The 8,637-nt window shown below is 40.3% G+C and overlaps 1 non-coding gene across 1 annotated transcript; it reads right to left on the bottom strand.

The window, feature by feature from the left end:
• Positions 1–6,459: 6,459 nt before the first annotated feature.
• On the bottom strand, positions 6,460–6,567 carry LOC145556952 (small nucleolar RNA R71). The gene has a single exon (XR_014092041.1). It is a non-coding gene; the product is annotated as a small nucleolar RNA R71 (small nucleolar RNA).
• Positions 6,568–8,637: the final 2,070 nt, after the last annotated feature.

Genomic DNA, 8,637 nt, shown 5'->3' with positions numbered 1-8,637 from the left:
GCAAGCTGCGGATTGGAGCTTGCCTTTTGAGCTAATGTGCGATGCGAGTAATTTTGTAGTGGTTGTCGTGCTTGGGCAAAAGAAAGAAGGGAAATCATGTGTCATCTACTATGCAAGTAGGAATCTTGATGAAGCTCAAAAGAACTCTACAATAACGGAGAAGGAAATGATAGCGGTTGTTTTTGCTTTTGATAAGTTTAAGTCCTATCTTATTTGCTCTAAGGTTATTTTGTACACGGATCATATTACGGTGCGGTATCTCATGACTAAGAAGGAAGACAAGCCTCGCCTAATCCGTTGGGTTCTCTCTCTTCAAGATTTTCACATGGAAATGAGGGGCAAAAAGGGAGCGGAGAACTACGTTGCGGATCATTTGTGTAGGCTACCTTTTGGGAACAAAGATGATGTACCAATCAAAGATGAGATAGGATTTGAAACTCTCATGGCTATGGCTTCAACATGTAGCCCTTGGTATGTAGACATTGCCAATTATCTTGCTTGTGGAGCCATTTTTAAGGAATTTTCTTCTCAACAAACGAAGAGGTTTTTCAAGGAGGTAAGGAGGTATTTTTGGAACGACCCATACTTGTTCAAACAATGCGTAGATGGCTTTTTTTGAAAATGTGTTTCGGATCATGAAATCGAAGGAGTTCTTTAGCATTGCCATTCACTACCATGTGGAGGACATGGGGGTGTTTATAAGACGGTGGAAAAAATCTCTCAATCTCTATTGTGGTGGCCAACGATTCATAAGGATGCCCACAAGTTCGTTTCACAATGTGATAGGTGTCAAAGGAGTGGTGGCATAACCAAAAGAGTCAAAATGCTTCAACATAATGTCTTGGAAGTTGAGCCCTTTGATGTATGGGGAGTGGACTTTATGGGGCCTTTCGTTTCTTCTTAGGGAAATCTATATATATTGGTAGTGGGTGATTATGTGACGAAATGGATTGAAGCCATACACTCACCTACCAATGATCACATGGATGTGCTTAAGCTTCTAAAGAAGATCATTTTTCCTAGGTTTGGGGTTCAGATGTTGCTAATTAGTGATAGAGGCTCCCATTTCGCCAAAAAGCAATTTGAAGCTCTTCTCAAGAGGTATGGCATTCATCATAAGGTTGAATTACCTTACCACCCTCAAACTCAAGGAAAAGTGGAGGTCTCGAATCGTGAAATCAAATATCTTCTTGCAAGGATGGTTAACAAATCAAGGAAACATTGGTCTCTCAAACTTGATGACACACTATGGGCTCTTAGGACGGCGTACAAGACTCCAATCGGCACAACTCCCATTAGGTTGGTTTATGGAAAGGCTTGTCACATGCCGGTTGAGTTGGAATACGAAGCTTGGTGGACCATCAAAGAACTCAATATGGATTTATCATTGGCCGGTGAGAAGAGATTGCTTAAGATCAATGAACTTGAAGAGCATTTTGATGATGCTTAAAAGAGCTCAAGGTTATATAAGAAGAAGACCAAAAAGTGGCATGACCACTATATTCGAAACAAGAGCTTTAAGGTTGGAGACAAGGTTTTGCCTTTCAACCTAAGGCTTTGTTTGTTTCCGGGTAAACTAAAGTCCAAGTGGTCGGGTCCTTTTGTGATATCGAATACTACTCCTCATGGCTACTTTGAGTTAGATGTGGATGGCAACAAGTTTATGTTCAATGGTCATCGTTTAAAGAATTACTATTGCAAGGAAGAATTTGGTGTCATCGAATGTATAATGCTTGATCCTTTTAATCCCAAGCCATCCCCTTGAAGAATTTTCCTCATGGTCAAGCTAGTGACCTCATAAAGAAGAGCTTCTCGGGAGGCAACCAAGTTTCTAACTCTTTTCTATTTTTTATATATTCCGTTTTCACTTTTCTTTTTTGAATTTGAATTTTATTTTTTCCCCTTTTTGATGATAGGTGTTTGGATGATGAAGGAGTAAAGGTTTTTCTATGTCAAAGATGAGAGAAGAAAGAAATTAAAGATTTGCTCTATACGACCCTATGCGCGACTACTTTGCGAGCCCGTAGTGAAAAGTGTGCAGGTGCGCAGCCCTATCAGAACCCGCACACTTTTGTTTAAAATTGAAGCTCGGAGACAGAAAGTTTCCGCGACCTTGTGCGCGACCTCTGTGCGGGCGCGCAAGAAAAGGTGTGTGGGCGCACAACCCTGTCAGAACCCGCCCACTTTTGTTCAAAATTTGAGGTTTGAGAAAGTGAGTCTGCACGACCTAGTGCGCGACCCTTGTGCGGGTGCGCAGGTACCTATGCGGGCGCGCAGAGCTGGGAAAATTGGGTTTTAAGTTCTTCTTCCCCATTTCACCCTCATAATTTTTGTAACCCTTTTTTCGTGCTCTATTCTTCTCTCTCCGCACAAAATCAAATCCTAGCCTTTCAATTTCAACCATTTCTCAAAAATTCCATTGATTTTCCTTCAAATTCATCAAAAAATTTAAACCTACTCACAAATTTATCCACTTTCTCTCTCTAAAATACCCAAAAATCCTCTGTTTTTATGGTGTGCAAGCTTGGTTGAAGGTGGTATTCTTGGGGGTTCTTAGTGGTGTTCAAGATTCTTTTCACTTGTTTATGCAAAATTTTTAGTTATTAATCATGGTTTAGATTGTGTGAGTTTCATGTGATTTTGATTTTATTTGCTAAGGAATTGTTTGTTTTTAGTGTCATATTTAGTGATTATAGAACATTGTTGTCAACATTATTGATTTTGAAGCTATTTTCATGGGATTTAGTTGAGTAATTTTGTGTTAGTATTGATGATAATGCAACTATATTCATGAAAATTGCTTATTATCATAATGTATTGTGATTGAGTGCTTCGTTGTTGATTCTAGTTGTTTTTGGAGCTATATTTGTGTGGTTAGTTGTTTGTACTAACCTTTTTGTAGATTGTTAACGCTCAGGTTGTTGTTGTTATGTTTCAATTATTGGTTGAGTTCGAAGTGAGTTCTGTTGAGGTCACAATGAACAAAAGGGAGAGTAGAATGGAGCCCTGGTTAAGGGTTGAGGAGCCTAGTGCTCAAACTAAAGCTAAAGGACCAAATGTTCCTCCTCGATTGAAATTCTTGAACTAGCTCCATGCTACCTTCTTCAATGACCTTCATGGACGAAAGGTAAATCCCACGAGGCACTATGATCAATGCTCCATGAGAGCTTTGGGGATTGACTATGACATAAGGTCACTCCTTGACAACTTAGGGATGAATGAGTTCATCAAGCATCAACATCGAACATATAAAGAGCCCACCTTCAAATTCCTAGCCTCATTTGAAAAAGAGCCTTATGGGAATAACGACTTCCAAATTTCCTTCCAACTATTAAACAACCAGCACACTATTACTCTTAGTGATCTCAATGCATTATTGGATTTGAAACCCAAGGCGGACCTCCTTGCCCCTTCTTTGAGCATATTCCCGAGTACGATGCATTTTGATGGTGGCAAACGATTACCAATTTTGTAGAGTTCAACACTAGGAATTCTGTGGCCAACCAAATTATCCACCCTGTTCTCCGTATCCTTCACCGCATTTTGGGGTATGCGGTGTTTATCAAGCAAGACATGAGTAAGCTCTCGCATGATGAGCTCTTTCCTTTGTGGGTTGCTACATGGGAGGAGTTGAGAGGGCGGCTCAACATGGGGTACTGGTTCATCCTGTGCTACGAGGCAATCAAGTCGGGTCACAAGACGGGGGAAATTGCCCTTGGTGGGATGATCACAAGGATTGCAAAGAAGCTTAACTATGAACGCTTCTTCCCTTAATGCACTCAAGTTGGGGCAGACAAAGATTTATTCATTGACATCCAACAAATGAGAAAGTCAGGGTTCCTCCAAGGAACTTTAGATGCCAACAATTTTCATGCTTGGATTGTTGAGCGCGAGCACCATTGTATCTTGCTAGGAATGTATGGAAAATTCCACAAGACAATGGTTTGTTATCCACTGCTTTTGGGTGGCGCAAGGAATATGGTAGTCGAACAACAAAAACAACAGCAACAACAACAACAACAACATCAGCAACAACAACAATAACAACATCATCATCAACAACAGCAACATCAAGGCATGAGTAGCCTTAAAAAGCAAATGATGAGCATGCAACTTGGCATGCAAAGTTTGATGGAGAACCAACAGGGTATGTTTATGTGATGAGTGGCATTTGTGCCACTCTTTTATCCTTTTTCTCTAAGGATTCTCCCCTCATTTGCACTTGTTTGGCCCTTTTTCTAATCATTTTTACGTAGTTTTGCTTCCTCTTTTCGTTTCTCCTTTATCTTCCCTTTTCTTAGTCTTCTCGCCTTGTTTTTATTTTGATTTCCATGCTTTTGTTTTTTAGGTATTTTATGCCGAAATAAAGAGTATTTCAAGGAGCCAAGCAAACTATTCTGCGCGGGGTGTTGTGCGGCTGCTGTGCGGGCGCGCACCCTTGGATGTGCGGGTGCGCAGCCAGGCTGAAGAAACAGAGCCAAACCAGAGAGTTTGCGCGACCTACTGTGTGGCTTCTGTGCGGGCGCGCAGGTTTTTTGTGCAGGCGCGCTTGATTTACCCGTACCCTCAAAGTTGAGGCCGCGCACTATGCTGAGAGGGCGCACACATCTACTGCGCGGGCGAGCATATGTCGTGTGCGGGCGCGCACCGGTGGGTTTCTGATTTCTTTGCGCCTTGTTGTCCAAGTTTCTTTCTTTTAGTGGGAGCCACATATCTATAGACGGGACTCTTTGTAAAAAAGGACACTTAGTACTAATTCAATAGAACATTAGCCTAATCTAGAGAGAGAAAATAGATTGTTATTCAAGCATCCTTTATTGTATTCAACTTTGCTCAAGTTTTAATCTTCAATTAATCAAGCAAGGATCTAAGTTTTCATCTTTCATTAATCCTTTCTTTAGTAATCTCTTCTCCTTTCCTTTAGTATTATTTATTTGTTTTATTGTTACTTATTCTTGTTAATCTTATTAATTTATCTATTTGTTATTTGATTTCATTGATTTTAATCATGTTTTGTTTTTAGTTTCTTGAATTTTATTCTAGTTTTCATTATTATATTTAATCTCCCTTCTCTTGCTAAACTTTTAGCTAGGGGAAGGGGGTGGAATATATGATTTGATATTGGATAAATGATTATGGTTGGATTGAAATTATGCCATATGTTGATGAAAGACATGATTTTTATTAGTTTGAGATTATTGTTGCACTCTATTTGATGTTTTCTAGTTTAAATGCATGAAAGTGATTTGAACTAGATTAGGATCATCTCTATTTTAATGATTGCATGAGAATGAGTTAGTAAAGTGGAGTTTTTATGGATTGTGCTTCTTTATTCTCTTGTTTGATTGTAACTAATAGGATGCATGGGAATGATCCTTATTAGTGTAGACCTCTTTCATTGATTTGCCTAGACTTTTGCATGAGAATGAATTGTTTAGGTAGAATCTTGTGTTCTTTGGCATGTGTTTCATGATAATCACCAGTATTCCCCTTTTTCTAATCATATTGGACACCCCCGTATCCCTAGCGTCAATTTCCCTTGATTTTAACCATAATTTTCGTGCTTATTTGTATTTTTAGTGTTCTTACTCAACAAAACTAACAAAAACAATCCCCTTTTTATTGTTACATTAGTGATTATTGATGTTGAATTAGCGTGCTTCCCTAGTGGTTCGACCCTTTACTTGCCACCAACAAGTTTAGTGTAGGTTTTGGTATTATAAATGATTAATTTGGTTAGGGTAGTAGCTTAACGACCTATCTAACCCGTGATCAAATTTTGGCGCCGTTGCCGGGGAAGCGGCTTGTTTAGCGTCCATTATTGCTTTTGTTAGAGTCATTATAATTTCATTTCTTTTTGTTTTTTTTTTGTTTTATCATCCTTGTCATTGCTAATTGTTTACTTAGCTTTGATGAATGCTTAGTGGGTCTCAAGGAGCACCCTCATATCAAATTCACCACGAAATCAACCGAACCTTGAGAAAATTCCGTAGGCTTTATCAAGACGAGGGAAGAGGTTTTGGTGATATAGTTGATAGTGAGAGTGATACTTACTCTTCAAGTTCACCAAGCGGATCAATGTCGGGACAAGAGAATGATGTTTTGTTTTGTGAGTTCGGAAATCCGGAGGATTATGAGCTCACGGGAGGGATTTTGCTACCCGTCACAGAAACCAACTTCTCAATCCATCCACAATATACTAGAATGGTCCAATCGAAGCAATTTTCCAGAAGTGCAAGTGAGGACCCTATTGAACATTTGGACCGATTCCTTGAATTGTGCGCAATGATGCAAACCAATTGAGTGAGTCAAGACTACATTCGTATGCACCTTTTCCGACAATCTCTCACCGGACGGGCAAAGAAATGGGTAAAGCAAGTAAAGCCTAACACTCTAACAACATGGAGGGAGGTGGTAAAGGCATTCTTGAAGCGCTTTATCTCCGAGGAGAAGACCACCGAAATGAGAAGGAAAATTGCATCATTTTAGCAAGATGCTGATGAAAGTCTTAGTGAATCATGAAAGAGATTCAAAGAGTTGGTACAAGCATGTCCCCACCATGAGTACAATCAAGGGTTGGTGATGCGGTTTTTCTACGACGGATTGGAGCCCATGTCAAGAGCCAATTTGAATGCGGGGGCGGGTGGTCAATTAATCAAAATCCCTCAAAATCAAGTTGAAGCCACAATAGAAGAGGTAGCAAAGAATTACTCTTGGGGGGGCGAAGAAGAAATGCTCCAAAGAGAGGTGGTATTTACGAATTAGAGAAAGTTGATTAATTACAACATCAAATTGATCAACTAACAAAAGGGCTTTCCAAGTTGAACACGATTGTGAATGCAAGTTCAAGTGGTGGAGCAAGCTCTTCTCAAGTTAACTCTTTCTCTTATAAAAATTGTGGAGGAACGAACAATGATACATCTTATTGTTGAGGTTTAAGGCCCGAACATGTAGCAGCATACAACACAAGGCAAGAGGGATTTAGAGGAAGCGGCGGTGGAGTAGCTTGGAGACAACCACCACCCGGGTTTGTACCTCAACCTCAACAATGGAACCAAAAAGCTCAACCTTCCTACAACTCCAACCCTCAATATCAAAATCCACCTCCATATCATCCCCAAAACCCAAGAAGAAGCTATCCAAGGAACAACCAATACAACAATCAAACCCAAGCACCTCAAAAAAATCATCAAGAACAAGCACCTTAAGCGGAGCTACTAAAACTCAACTCCTCCAAGCCATGCATGCGCAAATGCAATCTTTTGGGAAACAAATGCAAGAGATAAGAGCTCTTAAAGAGATGGTTGATTCACAACTAGCTCAATTGGCCAAGAGAACTCCTTTCAATTCACCATCTACTCTACCCGGAAAACCACAACCTTACCCATCTCACAACACAAAAACCCGATACATGCAAGACGATCACATTGAGGTCGAGAACTTCCTATGAAAGGCCAAATGAAGGGGATAGTGAGGAAAACAAGGGAGGTGAGGAGAGTGTGAATGAAAACTAGGGAGGTGAGAAAGAAAAGGGTGATGAGATAAAAGGAGGTTCGGAAAAGAAGAAGCTTAACAATGAGTAGACAACATCAATTCCTAGTGAGGCTAGGAATCTTGATGGACCGGATCCTTTTCCCTGTCGGCTTACGGAAACGAAGTTGAACGACAAGTTTGCAAAATTTCTTAGTGTCATGAAGAATTTGCATATCAACCTCCCTTTTCTTGAAGTTGTGACACAAATGCCATCTTACTCCAAGTTCCTCAAAGATATTCTCACCAACTAGAGGAAGCTCAATGATGAGCTTATCACCCTTCCACATCAAGTGAGTGCTCTTGTCCAATATAAGATGCCTAAGAAGGAAAAAGACCCGGGAAGTTTAATTTTGCCGGTGAAAATTGGGAACATGGAAGCTAGGGGCGCCATAGCCGATCTTGGAGCAAGTGTTAGTTTATTCCCTCTATCCATTGCTCAATATAGAGATGATCCCTACAAGAAAGACAATTCAATTGGCCGATCGGTCGGTGAAATTACCTTGTGGAGAGCTTTAGGATGTTTCAATTCAAGTGGGACACATCTACGTGCCTTGTGACTTTGTAGTAATGGATATGGAGGAAGATGTTAACACTCCTTTGATTATGGGACGTGAAGCTCTTAAAACTTTGGGGGCGATCATTAATTGCAAGAACAACACCATCACATGTGAGGTGGCCGATGAAAAGATTGTCTTTGAGTTTTATTAGTTGCTCAAGACCCCCATGGTTGAAAAATGCTATAGAGTTGATGTTGTGAATGAGGAGCTAGATCGCTTGGGGAGGGTCGTGATGAGGCCTCATGATCCAATGATAGAAGCTCTTTCATGCAAAGAAGAGTTCCACTCTCAAGAGGCTAAAGAGTTTGTCATGGAAATGGAGGAATCCTAAAAGGAAGAAGTTGAACAACAAGTTGAGATCGAGCTTGAGTCCAAGGAGGAGAAATTGGAGGAGAGTTCTAATCCTCCTCCAAAGGTAGAACTCAAGCCCTTCCCCCCTTCTTTAAAATATGCTTTTCTTGATGAGGGAAAATACCCTATTATTGTCAATGCTATTAGCCTTTCTTTATGCATGCATCGTATTCATCTTGAAGATGATCATTCCACC

The sequence above is a fragment of the Chenopodium album genome, chromosome 8 (genome assembly GCF_948465745.1).
Source record: "Chenopodium album chromosome 8, dcCheAlbu1.1, whole genome shotgun sequence".
NCBI lineage: Eukaryota > Viridiplantae > Streptophyta > Magnoliopsida > Caryophyllales > Amaranthaceae > Chenopodium > Chenopodium album.
This window is presented reverse-complemented; position numbering and strand designations above follow the sequence as displayed.